Source organism: Copidosoma floridanum, unplaced genomic scaffold, assembly GCF_036245765.1.
Source record: "Copidosoma floridanum isolate Cflo_tuat_1 unplaced genomic scaffold, Cflo_Japanese_pri ptg000030l, whole genome shotgun sequence".
NCBI classification, from domain to species: domain Eukaryota; kingdom Metazoa; phylum Arthropoda; class Insecta; order Hymenoptera; family Encyrtidae; genus Copidosoma; species Copidosoma floridanum.
Genome location: NW_028321907.1, coordinates 1,892,170 through 1,909,548, shown reverse-complemented (window position 1 = coordinate 1,909,548; position 17,379 = coordinate 1,892,170). Strand labels below are relative to the sequence as shown.

Genomic DNA, 17,379 nt, shown 5'->3' with positions numbered 1-17,379 from the left:
AGGCCACTTCCTTTCGCTTCCTCCGTACGTACTTACATAAAAGAGTTGATAGTTAAATTAGACGCGTTCGTCATTCGCCGTCCACCTAATATCTGATGTAGAGTATGCGACACGTGGGTGCGAGATCGCGTTTGAATGTGCATACATATATACGTATAGGCACTGACTTTGTTGATTCGGAGCATGTAAATTAATTGGAAATTCGCCAGAGTGCAGTGCAGGTCGTTCGCAACGATAAATCACTATACCTATACTACCCCTCCCACCCCGGCAAAATATATGCCGTCATTAACTAAAACAAACCGTGCGCTCTCTTTCTCTCACTATACTTTAGCGTGTGTGTAGTGAGTATATAATATATAGGCAGAAATGCGTGGACTGGTTTTCATTGAGCTACCAGCCTTGCGCAAACTTCCTTCGTACGTAATTGCCTCTTTTCTTCGGATCAATGTCTCGTTATCGACTCTCGAACTCTCATTGCACGTTTTGACTTCGCGTTTGTCGCTAACATCCAACCCACGGCAAAACGGTAGTGGTTTTTGTCATTTTAATTTTACTAAAAATTATGATTATTGCAGGAGGTTTGGCGACAACAATTGCGATGCTTACGTTTACCACATATGAGTGTGCGTTAATACACACGGTTGTTTATTCACAATTCAACGATTTAATGTTTCGTTTTTTTTTCTTCTTCTTTTTCTTTTCAAAGACTACACTGTCATCGACTTAAATAGTTGTGAATTTCTTTTGAAATTATCTCCCGGAAACTAACAGCTTTGAAGCTTCAGTGAAAGTTAACGAGTCTGATGTGACAAGCCCCGAAATTTCATGATTTTGGATGACTCGGTGATTTTCAAGTACCTACACTTGAACAATAAAAATGTTTTTCACTTTCTCATGATTAAATACAATTGTTATAAATATGGGAAAGGCGATGGGTTAAAGAAAAAATTACTTGACATTATTCAGCACTTGTATATATGATACAAAAAGTAATTTTCACGTGAACGAGTGGGTTTTGACTGCACGAAAAATCTTGCGAAACAGCTTCGTCTGATTGTATATTGATAAAATAATTTTTTTTTAAATCCAATAACCTAGTAACCAGGTAATTCAAAACTGCCTATAATATATAGGAACAACTCGAGCCTTTGATCGAAGTTATACATTTTTTTATACTTATTACGGAGAGAAAAACCTTGGATGTTTTTTTTTTCGCTCTCGAGCATCGACGACAAAACCAATCTAAATTTTCGACTCTTCCAAACAGAGTACACCCATTTTGGCGCCGCAATCCAGAGAGAAACAAAGAAAGTTGGCCCTCAAAAAAAAAAAAAAAGAAGAAAAAAAAGCCACGAGTCACGTTTTACCGCCGAAAAAAAAGCGAGGAAAACCAAAGCCTTTCAGCCGGAAGAGGGAGAAAAAAAAAAAATTGGGGGAAAGGGGGTCGGAGCGGAGAAGCGAATCCCTGCTCGTCGAAATTTAAAGAGCAACTACCCTCGGCTCCCTATACATCTATATACATGCATTAGATCTCGCGGTGCCGTGAATGAAACGAAAAGGCCGCTTTTCTACATATACATGTACACTGAAAATTTCAAAGTTTTCAAGGACTCCAACCCCCTGCCTCCAAATACACCCTTTCCTCGTAACGACGACAAAGTTTGAAACACTACGTCACACACACACAGACACCTATACGTAAATACATAAGCGCAGTAAGCGGCGCGGTGTCTCTTGAATTATCGACCAAGTATATATATATATATGTACATTATCTCTCGTGCGCGGCAACGCAGCACTGTAGGAGGGGGGTGGAGGGAAAAGAGGAGCTGACGCACGCCTATATATGAATATATGTATAGGCTATCTCTCCGCTGCCTCCTTTTCTATCGTATTACGCTGACCGAGCAGTGACCACTGAAGCGAGGCACCAAATGCACGCATGTGTACAATATATGAATTACACACATACACTGTTGCTGATGTGTATATTCAACGTCCGTGACCCTGACCGTCGCTCGCTCTCCTTTGATGCATGACGTTGTACGTATGCGTGCGTGTATTTAAGAAAGAGAGAGAGAGAGAGAGAGAAGGGCGAGGTGAACGCATCGGAGAGCAGCTCGAAAAACCACATGCGCTGATAAACAAAGGGGGGACACCGGAAGTTTGGTGGCCATGGAGTATAATATATAATATATTATATGGTCGGGGGAACGGGGCAAGGGCGATGAGCAAGCAACCATCGAGGAAGAGTCAGCCGTCGGTCAGTCTGTGACCTTACTTTACCTATATATAATTTAAGCGCTGTCGTCGGCGCCGACCAAAAATCGTTTGACAAAAACACCTGCCGTCGCGTGTGGTATATACAAGTAAAAGTTCAGGAGTATATAGGTAGGTATACGTGGATACAAGGGTCGTTTGACTGGGGTAATGATTTTTTTTTTTTTTTTTTTTTTTTTTTTTTTTTTTTTTTTTTTATTCATGGACTGCGCCATTTTTGCAGGTGGGTATAAGCACGGCAACTCTTACTCGCGCGATGTACAACCTTCGTCTGCATTGTACATATACGTCTCGAACCGAACTTTTAACTTTTTTGTTACACACATTTTCCCCCCTTTCTTTCTTTCTTTCTTTCTTTAGGTCGAAGGAGTTATTGAAGTTGCGACGCGTACGCGGAAGCGCTTGGTTTAATTACCATAGGTAATTAAATATATATATGATTCACGCACTCTATAAATTTCCCTTCGTCCCTCGGCGCCTTGGAATCACTCAGCTGTATTTATATTAAGTTTGAAGCGGCAAACATGTACGTATGTATGTATATATGTGTACGTGGCGACAGCTACACTTGTGGGGAATATGAGTAATTGACATCTGGCGGAAGTCGATTCATCGGACAGTTTTCAGCAATTTTCGCGCGCGCACGTGAGTAAACACATTTTCCACTTTTGTTTGGTCGCACGCGCGTGTGCATGAGTACTCGTCACACCTACATGACATAACGTGTGTTTGACATTGCAAGCCGTTTGAAACTATCGGGCCATTACTCTAACAATAATTAATTCACATGTGTGTGTGTATTTTTCGTCTTTTTTCTTACTCATACTATAAAAAAAATAATGTAAAATTGTGCACGATTAGAAGAAAAAAAAAAAAAATTGTTTTTAAATGAATACCTACTTTGAGATATTAAAGATGAATAAAAAAGTCGAGTTGCAGGGCATAGACCATTTTAATGAGAATATCGCGAACGAACTGTCCTTGATCCGATCGCGTTAAACGATATATCATAAGTATGCAAACCCTTCCCAACTGTACCGATAAATATACAACCATAAGCAAGGATAGAGAGAGTCCAGGCGCCGCTATAATAAAATACCTCTCCTGTCCCCCCCTATCCATCGCAGACCCGCACAAAAGGAGCCAGCACCGTCCTTGCCTATAAACGAAAAGTATATAATTGTCTGCCCAATCGTAGCAGCTGTTGTTGCCGGGAGCACATGTTGTATACACGCGTACACGCTACGACGAAGCTAAAAGCTCAGGAATTCCTTTGACTCGCTTGTTCAAATAAAAAAAAAAAAAAAAAACTTTGCGTCTTACGTCCTTGTCACATGTACAGCTCCTCTTGCACTTTTAAAAGGACATTTGTGCGCAAGGACACGGTGCAACGATATTGTAAAAGATCAATGGAGCACGAGAGCAGAGCAAGCAGACAGAGAGAGAGAGTGGGTGCATTGTTCTACAGAGTAACTATATGGTGTTTGTGTGTGTATGTGTGTGTGTGTGTGTGTGTGTGTGCGGGCACGTTGTAGCAAGATAAGCGCCGTTGTATAAATGAGCCGCAATAATATAGTAGAAAGTTTTACAGCGGTTATGACGCCGCATTGTGCCCATAAGGGTCCTGGGAACATCCTGCTTTTCATCTCCTGTGTGCTCTTCATCTCGGTACGTAAGTATGTATACATACATATAATACGGGACGTACTTCGTTGCTTATACCAAAATTACTATACGCGTGAACTTTAACTCGCTTTGACACACACACACATATGGGAAGGCGAAAAAGACGGGACGGAGAAAAATAAAACAAAGGAATCATGCAGGTTCTGAGCTCCGTACAATACCCCGTGATAGTATACAGCCGTCGTTGATGCAGTATGCGGGAACTCGGTCTGTCCTTCTCTCAGGAGATAAAGAACGCCAGAGCCCCGTAGGATCAGAGAGGGAGATAGTTATACCGAAAACCTTTGTGTCACTGAACTGTGCTCTCCCCCTCCCCTCGTCCTTTGTCGACGACCTTTTCTTTTTCGGTCACGCGATCATTGATTTTATGTAAAAAGATGATGCATCGCGCGGGATTTTTCCATCTAATTATGTAAAATTAATTAATAATTATACCCCTCTGATTACACCAAACATATCAGCAATAACAAAGAAAAAAAATGGATAAGTGGTAAAACTTTGTCAATAATGAAAAACTTGTATGAAATTGTGTGCCATGATGGGCAAAGAATATGATTGATATAAATAACTGTCGCGACTAAAAAAGTAAGGATAAACCCAATACAACAACAACTTCGATGTGTGCAACTGAAGTTCTTTGGTAATGAAGGGGGGGGGGGAAAGATTACCGAGTTACGTAAATCGATGACTACAACGTAATATTATACATAGATACCATCCATACAACCATATGCGAAGTTTGATAAATTAATTGAATAACGCACAGCGTATGCGCTGATGTAGATGCGCTTCGGGATAATGAAAACTTGTCCGAGAGAGCGCGTGTTACGTGAATCGATGACTAACTAACACGTGCATCGACAACAAAGTTTCATACCACTAGTATTATGTATCTGAGCTTCGAGAAATAACATCGCGCTTCGCGGAAGGAGATACAGTACGCCATCGTCGTTATGCTCATGTATACGATACGCGGTATTGAAGTACAAAGAGTGCCTCGTTAGGAGGAGGGAGGGGGGGGGGAAACAAAGAGGAAAATCTCGGTACAGCGAGTGCCTATATATCGCTCGTTCCTCATAACGTGTACATACTACACCCCAAGTGTGCATGTATACAAGGAATAAGTATATATTTTGTACGTATACATTGTACAAATAAGAGTTGCTTTCTTCTCCTTTTTTTTGCCCACTCGGGCTATTGCGTTGAAGAAAGGAGAAGGAGGTGGAGGAAGGATGAAAGCCGCAAGAACGAGCTGTACATGTAATATTGGCGAGCGAAAGAAGCGCAAGCGCCACGTATGATATTAGATATAGGTACACCAGAGCAGAGATCATAAGTATAGTTATATGCGGGTATATGTATGATATAGGTGGTGGAGGAAGTAAAACGTCGCGGTCGCGACGATGACGCGGTGGGCCACTTAAAAGTGACGGCGAAGTAGGTGCAGCACTTACACACACGTGATGTAGTTACAGTGTATGTAATGTAGCATGTGACACGTGTATGTATCTGTATTTATAAGCCGTGCATTTACGAGATTGTGGGCGTGAGAGCCGCCGACGCTTGGCCTCGTTCTGCACTCGAGCTCGTATATATACATATATAGACGCAGAGACCGCAGTGTGTGTAGGATATAAATGTTGGCGATGCAGAATGAGCCGTATGTGTATAAGGAGAAAAAAAAAGCTGCAGAACCAGTCATTCTACTCCACTATATATTATTACAGCGACTGTCTTCATTTCTCTCTTGCTCGAACGTGTGCATGTGTTGGTGCATATATATACATGTACACGCCAAACTCCACCCGCCTTCCTTCTTTGTTTCTTTCTCTTTCGGTAAGCTATATTTGCCTGATTCGCTCTTTTTTCCCGGTGCGGCTCATTATTCTTCTGCGCCCGCCTCTACGGCAACAGCAGCAGCGGCGACCGACCGGCATCATCCTGAGTTATGCAATTTCTCAGCAGCACCACCAGACTATTTGTTATTTCCGGAAATTCTACTGACGACCGAGGCTATTGTTTTGTAATTCCTTTTTTTTTTTTTTTTTCCTTTACTTTGCTGCTCGTTTCTTTTTTTAGACACTCGACGAGAGATTTTTTATCTCTCCCTTTCCGTGTGCTGTTGCTACGGTGGTGGTTAATTGCTTTCTTACGTGTATCGTGCCCACATATGTATACGTAATACATTGTACAAACCGGTAATGGAAATAAACGCGTTTCAAGTATAAAGTTCTTATACTTGGGAATGTGATTCGTTTTAAAATATGTTATGTGTGTACGTAACAATATTGGTATTATTTGAGTTTTGCAGTATCTCACGGTGAATCAAATGTTAATACATTGGGAAAAATGTGCAAAAAGCGCATAGAAATTTTTTATGTCTCGTTAGAGGGAAAAAAAAAAAATCGCTTTGCGTCGAGTGATGTGTATACCCGTGCATGAATTATTTTTCGTACAATCCGAGGAAAAGCAGGTCTCGCACACAAAAGAATATGAAACTCAACAACACTATACAGTCACGCGAGCATCAGCTACAGCAGCGAGTTTTTACACCTCCGCACCTCCTACACCTATACTGCACACGCATGGATTTTTGCAACAGCACGGTAAGCAGCACTCGAAATTTTTTTTTTTTTTTTTTTTTTTTTTTTTTTTTTTTTTTTTTTTTTCATAAAGGGCTGCTAAAACGAGGACGACGCATTAACAGAAAAAAAAAAAAGTGAATGAAAAAAGCCCGTTGACACGAAATATCAAACGTTCGCTTTGACTCTTGTAGATGGATGTATATGTAAAGATACTTCTTTCACAGCAGCAACGTCACTTTTTGTTTCTCGCTGGCATGCTAGCCTATACATTGCCAAGTCTGTACACTCGATCGTGCATAATACGATGTGTATCTATACATGTTTGCGAAAGAACTTTTTTTCGGCTCTTCACGTGCATTTTTATAGCAGGTATAGAGACGCGCGAGTATGCGCATCCAAACAAGAAAAGCGTGTACCCGAAGCACCGAAATAGGTGTATCATTATATTCGTATACGTGCCATTTTTTTATCGAGTTAAATTTTTTGTTGTGGCCTTTTTAATTTAATGATCTAAATGACTAACTAAAGTTTTTTTTTTCCCAGACGCATTAACTGATTGAAAGTGGAAATCTCAGTGTGCACGGCGAGAGACACGCGTGTGTCCCCGCGTGATATGAGCGTACATGCGAGGATTACCATCGAATATATTGTACTGTATGTACACACGGTCTGATGCGATTTTTCTTTTTTTTTTTTCCCCACCGAGATTTTCATCGAGTAATAACATCCAGCTTTTTCGCGTTGAGACTACTATTTATATCTAGCGAACGAAACATCCGAATACATCCGAACGAAAAAAAGAAAAAAAGAAAAAAAAAAAATGAAAGGGTGCCGATTTTTGATACACAAAAAAAAAAAAAAAAAAAAAAAAGAGGTAAAAAAAAATTCATCCTCCCCCAAATTAACGGTGGCGAGTACGAAGCGTACACGTAGGGAGACTTGTATAGCATCACAGAGAGACATATATATATACCTACACGCGCAATTTCCAGGGGCAATCCGCAGACCAACACACACTCATCGGTGAATGGAACAGAACTGGGTCTGATGATGTTGCGCAATCTTCTGCGCAGTAGCGGCACATCGGAGCGAGAAAGAACGAAAAGAGAAAACCCCCCGCAGCAACATACACACACACACACACACGGAGAGGAGGAGGACGACCTCGAAGGATCGACATTTCCCGGGGGTAGGTGGGTATCTCTCGAAAATCCGCACCCGACGGATAATCGCTCGCTCGCTCCGGGCACCTACACACACACACATATATATATATATATATATTTAGGTTGCAAAATAAATCCACCCTCCTCCGCCAACCTCCCTTTTGGCTGGGCATGCGCGAGCTCGCCCGGGATTTTTTTTTTTTACCCTGCCCTTTTTTCCGTCTTCCCCTACCCAACACACACGCACACCAACCACGTCGTATTCATTTCCGCGAAGGCCCGGAACCCGCACGGGTGTTGCATGGAAAATGCGAGTTGCACGATTTATTGGATTTTTCACGGGTCCCCCCCCCATATTTGGACTACTAATGAAAAATAATGTTGATTTAAAAGTGGGGGGAGACCAAGCGCTTCGATATGAAATTTATATTTTTAGATAGAAGGCAAGTGGTGTACTGTGTAATCATATGAAAAACGAAAGATCAAGGAACAGCTGTATAACAAATAATATTTGATATACGGTTACAGACGCATCAGGATTCGTCGAATTTTTCACCGAGAGCCTGTTTCCCAAGAGTCCCCCGGTCGGTTGATGAACGAGCTCCGAATGCACTTGAATCTTCTGGGGATGCACGCCGAGTGACTCATCGGCCGCTGCTGATGCTGCTGTTGATCAAGAAGAAGAAGAAGAAGAGAAAAAAAAAACCAACCATCACCTTGAAGAAAGTATAGCCTGCAATTACGGCGAATGTAGTGCAAAGCGGATATGTATGTGTGTAACCTGAGATGTACTGTTTGACTGACTGACACGTGTGCGTGGAGGGGAGCCGAGAGGATGGAAAAAAAAAGGAGAGCGAAGATGTGGGCATTGACCGTCTCCTCTCCCTCTTCCCACCACCCCGCTGATTACAGATTCAGCAGAAGTGGTCGTGTATGTGGTGGTAATGGTATTAGTAGTAGTGGTATAAGTAGGTAGCAGCAGAAATAGGAGACGCATGCAGAGATGCCTCGGAATCCAAACACGGAGACGTCTTGCGCTTATACGTACATATACCTACTCCGTCGCTCCGTGAGCCGGGGTGACATTAAAGCGGAACTGTCATAGCCGCGACGTGTCTTTCTCCCCCTCCCCCTACTTTCTCTCTTGTTATCTTTTTTCTTTCTCTTTACTACTGCAGTGTGCAATATGTAACATGACAAAAACTCTTGGGGAGAAGGGCGTGCACGTGTAAACGTTGATTCACCGATGATTCTTGGGATAACTTTTTCTTTTTTTTTTTTTTTTTTCGTCCATCACCGCTGCAAACGCAAAATCGATGATTATTTTGTACAACCATAACACGTATTAGTACAAACATCGGAGTTTCGCGAAACTCCCGTACATGCACGCGTGAGAGCGCAAGTGCATTCATCATTTCGTCTAATTGTCACGTGCGTTGGCTCGCTTTGAAATGTAAATTGGATTATACTCTGGCGGCGGCTTTCGTGTGCAACAACCTCGAATGAGAACATCATTTTTACGAAACATGCACATCAGCAAACAAAATTATATTTTTAATCAACGACGAGAGATGTGTGACGATTTCACGGGGGGGGATGACAATGGCTGGTACTCGCGTCGCGGATAACGTAACCCGGATTAAAGCGCGCGCACGCGTAGATATACTGATCATCCAACCGCACGTACAGGTGGAGCCTAAAATAACGTCGCTGCCCTTTGCTTCTTTTTTTTTTTTATTGTTTCCTCTACTGTACATTGTGTATACGTGTGTGTTTAGGTGGATGGATTATAGGTAATAGCGGCAACAGTAGCATTATATACATATACTGCATACACGCGTGTACGCTAAAAAGCAGTGAATCAGCCAATGTGCCCTATATACGTGCGGGTATACTCGCGTGAACCAACATCGTAACTCGAGGAAAAAAAAAAAAAAAAAGAGCTCAATATCAGCGGGGAAAAAAGGAAATTACAAGGGCGTTTCGCATTTTCTCTCATCGCCAGCAGGCTCGCTTACGTATACAATAATTTCCTCGCCCGCGTTATTGAACTTCCCCACTCCACTTGTTTTTTTATTTTTCGTCGTTATCGCGAACGCGCCTCTCGTTACGTGTTTACGAGGACAGGGGATTTTTTCTCTCTTTTTCTCGAGGTACGGGTTAATCATTTCGCCGATAGACATCTAATCTCGAAGTTTTTAATTGCTCGTTTGGAGGGGCCGAACTTAATGGGGGTATTTTTAATTTAAATTAAATACCCACTCCAGGGGGGGCGGGAGACGTTAATTTTCTAATATAAAAAAAAAAGAAGTAAAGTTAAGGGACCCTACTCAAGAGAGAGATATATCGTAACGAGCCTGCTCTCGTTTCAGGCATCACCGCGATTTTTCAGTGTACCTGTACACCAGTATAACCCAGTATAAGTACACCAATAACCCATATACCCATACAAATTTAAACTAATACATGCGACCTGATCATCACTTTACTCAGTTTGTTTTTATTTTTGTTCTTCACTTTTAGTTTGTATTTAATTTGTACCTTTATTTTTTTATTTCTCAAATTTTTCAAAGGTCAATTTATTTTTGTAAATGTCAATTTATTTTTGTAAATTAATTTGCATATCTTTTTATAATTAATTTGTATATTTTTGTATTTTGTAATTTATATATTATATACTCTGTAATACTAAAATTTGAGACCAAACGTGGTTATACCACATGGTCTAATAAATGTACTTACTTACTTACTTACCAGAGCGCGCGCGTAACGGGGCGTAATCACCCTTTATTACGGGAAATGCAAAAATGATCCCGCGATTTGCGCGCACACGCGCGCTATGTAGTAGTCGATTTTGCGGGTTAAATCTTTTTTTTTCTTCTCCATCGCGAGGATTCTTTGAAACGAAAAGCAAACTCCGTGGAAATCAAAACAGCAACGGCCCGAAACCATCTAAACCTCGACTGAGAAAAAAAAAGGAGAAGAAGAAGAAGAAGGGGGGAGAACGAGGGAAAAAAAAAAAAAAAAAAAACTCATCACCCAAGCGTTGACCTCGATACTAAAAAAACCGTCCCACATTGTACACGTTACATGTTGCTGCACGTGCTAGCTATACAGGGTAGAGAGGAGAGAGCGCCTTGAAAGCAGGTGCTCGTGCAATAACCCCGAGGCGGTATAGGGTATACCTACGCCCATATCAACCGCACATGAACAAATACACGAGGGTAGCGTTTGCTTGCTCTTCCCAAGTCTGCTATGAAAAATTTCAACAGTCGGCCGTTTAATCGGAGTACAGCACGAGGTGTCTGTTCAACATATATCACGTACATCATACATGTTGAGTACTACGGTATAGTCGAATGTAATCCCAAAAAAACTGCACATATCAGAGTCAACAGAGAGACACACAAAGAGGTAGTGTATGCGTTTGTGGTTGTAGGAGTTATCTGTTTATCAGCAGCGCGAAATCCGAGCGCGTATTTATAGCCGATGCACGCACGAAACGAGGAGCATTATTTTAAAAAAATGTACAAATGACTTCCCGATATACCTACTGCTCTTCTTTTTTTATTTTGTTCGACTCATTTTTTTTTTTTTTTTTTTTTTTTTTTTCCACCAAAGCGATGGTGATAATACCTGTATCCATCATAGCTCGTAACGTATACAACATCCGTCCTGATGTATCGTAACGGCAGACAATGTGTCACGAGGAATTATAGTCGTCGCGCATCCCATACCAGAACCTATTCACGAGCAATTATTAATGAAGTGTGACATTGTCACGCGAAGCTTTGCGCCGTGGTATATATTGTTCCCTATATACATATACGATCGGAGCATAATATATAGGGGGTGAAATTAATGATATTTGGTTGTAAGAGAAAAAGAGCCCGTTGACGGAAACAAAAAAAAAAAAAAAAAAACATCGATGTAACTATATACTAGGTATATGCGTACGATGATAATGGTAATAATAACGTGTAGTGTACTTACGTAATGACGTCAGCTGCCCCGTGAAGAAAGTCCGAGCAGCCGGCCTGGGTGCGAAGAATAGTAACCCTCGTGGCGCGGCACGACTAATATATCTATTGCTTCTGGTACCGGACGACGAGGGGAAGCCTTTCAGACATAGACGACGCCCGTACTCGTTTAGCGTACATATGTCTGTATGATAATAATAATAATATTATTATTCACCGCCTCGTCCTCGGTCTCGCGTAAAAATTATCACGCAGGCGCATGTGTATTGTTATAGTCACACGCGTATCTATCGCCGTCGTCGATGCTGTTACTCTTCTTCCTCTTTGGCCCGACGCGCACATGTGTGTCGATGATGATGATGATGATGATGCCAACACGTGCATATGTGTACTTCAATTTATTGTAATTTTATAATTTAATTGTGTATTTTTTCTGCGCGCGCGTTATTTTTCTTTTACTCGTTACTAGTTTCACTACATCCACTTTCTTTTCGTTTTATTTTTTTTCATTTTACCGCTCACTATTTTATTCTTTATCATCGGCCGAGGCCAACCGTATTCTTCTTCTTCTTTTGTCACTGCACTTGGCCTCGCACACGGACTTTCTTTTTATCTCTTTTTTTTTTTTTTTTTTTTTTTACTATTATTATTTACACACAAATCGCGCACTGTACACTTTCGTACACTGTACTTCTTGTTATTATCTTCGACTTGGCTGCTCCGCTGGTTTATTTTTCACACTCCCAATCGGGCGGGGCCGTCCTCTTGATTTCAGCTGTTGGAAAAAAAAATAAAGACAGAGATTGTAGTCACTGGTGTATAATATAATCAACGGTTCGTCGCCTCGAATGGAAATCCATCGACGCAAAAAACCTTTCGAGGATTTTTTGTGTCGATGAAAACCAAGGCGCGATAAATGAAAATTTTTTGTCTTTTAAAGTAACTCAAAGAGGAATGCGAGTTTTTATTTCTATGTATACAAGAACGGATTGCTGCGTGTTGTTTTTGGCGGGGCTCGAACGTAGATACGGCGATAAAGCCTATCAGCAATGAATCGGAGCTTGATCGTTTGCAATGCTCTGGAGGTAAGGTTCTGTTATTTTTTATTCTCAGAGTTAGCGAACGAAATTTCGTAGCTTCACCGACCAAAAATTATTTTTCACGTCGGTGCCTAGATTACTCTTCCGGGAAAAAAAAAACTTCAGTACCTGCGGATGTTTACTCAACAAGCCACCTCTACAATATTATTTATACGGAGGAGTATCGCAAGTTTTAGGGGAGCCTCGAGTACATTCTCGACGAGTTTTCAGAAGGCAAGTGCCTACTTACTTTCCCCGCATTTTCTGTACCACGCTATACACCACCGAGTCGTATACCCGGTTTAAAGTACACGAGAAGAGAGAGAGAGAGAGAAAAAAGGAAGAGGAAAAAACACCCCAAGACTCTCGAGATGAAATTCGGTCTAAAATATTCAACGCTACGGACGCCGACGGCCGACAACTGCGACGGGAATAGTTTTTTTTACAGGTCAATGAATTTCGTTTCAGATTTGACGCGACGTTTGATTAAAGGCAACGCGGAAGCTCGTACCTATATACATTACACACACCAAAGCGCTTCCTCTCTCGTATATACACATTCAACAGCGAAGAGAGCGACTATACACGAAAAACCTCGAGCCACGTCAGTCGAGTTTTTTTGTTTTTGTTTTGTTAGTTCAGCGTTGAGTCGGTCGCGATATCTTTTCGAGATTACCAGCATACACTACGAGATGTTGTTTATTTAAACAGCGTATCGCGAATTATGTAATTTACGAATATCCCTCGTAACGAAACAAATTAACGTGCACCCACAACGGCAAAAGAGCACGAGCCGCGTTGTTTTTTGTCTTTTTTTGTTAATAGAGGTGCTAAAAATACGCGATTTACAGCTGCATTATCTCCCAAGCGAGATTATTTTCGCGAACAAATGACACACGCGAGTGTCTGTATTGTGCGTAATGTTATACACGAGGCGCAAATATATATACGTACACATTGATATGAATAGCCGGAGGCGATTAAAATCGTAAAAAGGTCGTCGCGACAAAAGAAAAACACTCGAGAAGCTCTCCGTGAGAGGAAGAGGAGGAGAAGGAGAAAGAAAAGGAAATTATAAGGAACACACGCGCGAGCGGCGGTATTTCGTTATCGCCTCTTGCACAATGCGAGTTTCTCGTGGAAGGTCAACGCGTGACTCTCGCAAAGGACGCGTTTCACTTTGGCGCGCGTTTATTGCACGCGTGAATTACCTCCCCCCTCCCACTTTATCAAGACTCGGGGGAAAAAAAAAAAAAATTCATAGTATTGGTTTAGAAATTGCACTTATGAGCGAAGAAATGATTTCATTATTCGATTCGCGAGATGGAAAAATCTAATATACAGGTAAGTGAAAAAAAGTCGTCGTTCGTCGTCACAGCACCTCTGCAAGCAAATCGCGAGATTTGCGTTTTCCGCAGCTGGGGACCTCATCATCGTAATCCCGCCACGGTAGACGACGCTAGCACGAGTCCCGGCTTTGTCATCGCCGAGCTCCCTTCACACACACACACATATATATATACACTACGTTATATTGTACACTGTTTTCTTTAGCGTATACGTCTCTCTCTCTTGCTCTCTGTATTATTCTTTTTTTAAAAATTTTTTTCTTCGTCACTTCTTCGGTGTGTCGCTGTATCGTTTAGCGCCTCCTTTCGCCGGTGTAGGTGCCCAGATCACAGACAAGGTGACGAGCGATGGGATCTGCAAAAAAACAAAAACAGACGAACGAGCGCTTTAGAACTTTTGAACGAGTATTATCATCATTATTTATGCGTTATATTGAAGTGTACGTGTCATTGTTTGCGTTTTTTGTCGAATAATGTTGCCCCCCCCCCCGCAGCAGCATTTCTGGTGAAATATCCCTCATTGTTCGGAGAAACGGAAACTTGGTGAATTTTGCGTGAAAAAAATTTTTCCCCCTCCAACCGTGCAACAAACACTGCGTGCGTTACTACGCATATTCTGGAAGAAATGGTGCTAAAAATAACGAAGCGAAATTCCGCACAAGCGCTTTACGCAAACAGATTTCGTCACGATGAATATCTGCGTTGCGTCGCGCTGTATTTACCTAACGCGATAGCTCTAGAGTTTAACTTGTAAAAAAAAAAAAAAAAAAAAAAAACAAAGAAAACGTAGGCATGTATAAGCAAAAACAATAATTTGGTTAATTACAGCTCTAAACACGTGCACCCTTAAATGACACGATTTTCTTGTACTAAACGAGTAATTCCCTTTGAAGCAATTTCCCATTGAACGCTGAAGAACCCAGAGCATCAATATTCTATCGGGAAAAATCAAAGCACGAAAGAAGAGCGATGATACTTCTCAACGCGCTGGTAGAAAAAAGGGAGACCGATTCCATTCAACTCCGTGTACCGGCACCTTGTCCAATTGAGCCGCAACGTGTCCAACGCCGAGAGGAAAACTCTCTATTTATAATTTTCTGGCGTCTATTTTGGCCGACGCTCGAGGAGCGGCCGATGCGCCCTGTGATATGCCGGCCATCTGGTCTCTCTCTCTCTCTCTCGTGTGTGTACACGCGCGACTGGGTGGGTGACATCTGCGCTCGGAGCCCCAAGTTGTTGGCGGGGGATGTATATGTATAACATGGCATGCTCGTCCGACGGAAATAGTACAACAGCGGCTGACGCTTCGAGGAATGATCGAAGAGCCCGATGCTGCGCGCACATTAGCGTGTTTTGACGATAATTTTGCTCCCCCCCATACCCCGCATCAAGTGAATTTATTCGCGACGAGAGGAATTTCAGAGCGTACGAGTGAAGTGTGTCGTGTTTCATTGTTGGGAACTATAAATAGACGCGTTCGAATGATTCACGCACGGGTGTGTACGTATTGTTGATTCCAGGGAGGAAAACAGATCAATCACAAGTGAATTTACAAAAAGTGAAAATAAGGGACGGAAACGTGCGCTAACCGCGATGATTTTATCCGTCGCACTTCCTTTCCCTTTCTCGGTGTATAAGCGGCGTTTTGAAATGTTGTTAACGAATATCGCCAAGACACGGGACAGCGCAACGAGGCTCGTTATTACGCTGGAGTTGCTCGAACGATACGGTGGGACCTTGTCCCCCTCCGCGAACGACATCGTGACCGTCGTCGGTTTCCAAGTTATATTATATGTATATAATATGCGCGTGACGCGGAACTACAGTTTGTTGTACACCTCGTTTCTATACTGCCTTTATATTTCGAACTGGAGAAGGTTATTGATACGATTTTCATTTTTTTACATGACATTAGGCGAACTTTGAAGAATTAACGTAGTCCCTCCCCGCTTGTAACTGTATTTGTTGCACATTGTTTAAGGCGAGCCAACACTTTTTTCACGTAAAAAACCGATGTTCTCATTCTTATTGTAGCCCCTAATGAGGTAGGATTATTCGCACGCGTATCTTGACGCGCCATGTGTCGGGCTTCGGTTCTCGCGTCTCCTCTTTCTCACGAGAAACCCGCGGATTCTTCATGTCTAGTGTACGGTGGAAGCATGGGAGTTCGGGTTGGGAATGGAGAGGCTATCGTGCGACTTGTTCTTTTCTGTTTTCCTTCGTTCATCACGAAACTAAAATTGTTGGCTAATAGCGATTTATCGGAAAACGCCAGTGAGTCGATCCGTTTGGAGGATGTTGATTTTTTCCTCTCTCGCGGTTGTGCAAATTACGTTATTTAATGGTTATCATAAAACGCAAGTTTTTCAAACAAGCACCGTCCGAAATCCATTTCAAAGGATTTCACGTATCGCGCGTAAATTGTATCTGCGCTCAACGAAATAAATAAATTAATTAACGAGGCAAGTTTTCTCGTTTCGTCGCTAAGCTCCATTTTATTAACGTGTGCATAATGTTACATTACAGAATTGTATATACGTATATATTTAAATGTGTCCCACAGCAAGTTGTACAACAACAACACTAAAGCCGGCTTGTTTCCTCAATAAATTAATATGGGTATAAGAGCGGTTGCTAATAATATTATGTACAGGTCCCAGAAACAGATACCGCCGAGTCGCTTGGACCAGTTTGGTTGTTGTTGGGGACTAGGATTGCGCTAGATCGGACGTAAGTTGCATTATTAATTGATTTCAACTATTTTTGTCTGATTGGAAAAAAAGCTTTATTCTCCCCTTTAGTATATAATTATATTATCGAAAATTTTTCAACAGCTCGAAACTTTGAAGAGAAAAGATACGCGTGAATACCACCAACAACTTTTTGATGTATAGATGGCAAAAATACATATACAAAACGTTATAAGCACGAGAGATACTAAGTATACCCTAAACCAATTAACATATTGATTATCGGTTGTATCGATAAATCGAGGCGCTCTAAAAATAAACCCCTACCCAATTCTCGACCCCCGTACACGTACACCTGCGACCATCAACTATTTCCAAATTTTTTTTTTTTTGGGCTATGCCTTTTTTTACACGTTTCATATATAGTTTTCGATTCTTTAACTATTCTATACGGGTATATATTATTATAGGCACACGTATACGTGCGACCCTCGAGTCGATTATACTCATTCTATACTCAAAAATACACGCGTAGATTAAAGGAACAGACTAGCAAAAGAG

The 17,379-nt window shown here is 41.6% G+C and overlaps 2 protein-coding genes across 2 annotated transcripts in view; both read right to left on the bottom strand.

Moving 5' to 3' along the window:
* The window catches only part of Smr (nuclear receptor corepressor smrter), a 55,344-nt gene extending 43,568 nt beyond the window's left edge, over nt 1-11,776 (bottom strand). Inside the window, exon 1 of the mRNA XM_089596146.1 lies at nt 11,714-11,776. The gene's annotated coding sequence lies outside the window, so the exon portion shown is untranslated. The remainder of the gene's footprint in view (nt 1-11,713) is intronic.
* Nucleotides 11,777-12,089: 313 nt separating this feature from the next.
* mRpL44 (mitochondrial ribosomal protein L44) overlaps nt 12,090-17,379 on the bottom strand; it is a 52,339-nt gene continuing 47,049 nt past the window's right edge. The window contains exons 6-7 of the mRNA XM_089596147.1: nt 14,161-14,483; nt 12,090-12,475 (exon numbers count right to left, since the gene is read on the bottom strand). The gene's annotated coding sequence lies outside the window, so the exon portion shown is untranslated. The remainder of the gene's footprint in view (nt 12,476-14,160; nt 14,484-17,379) is intronic.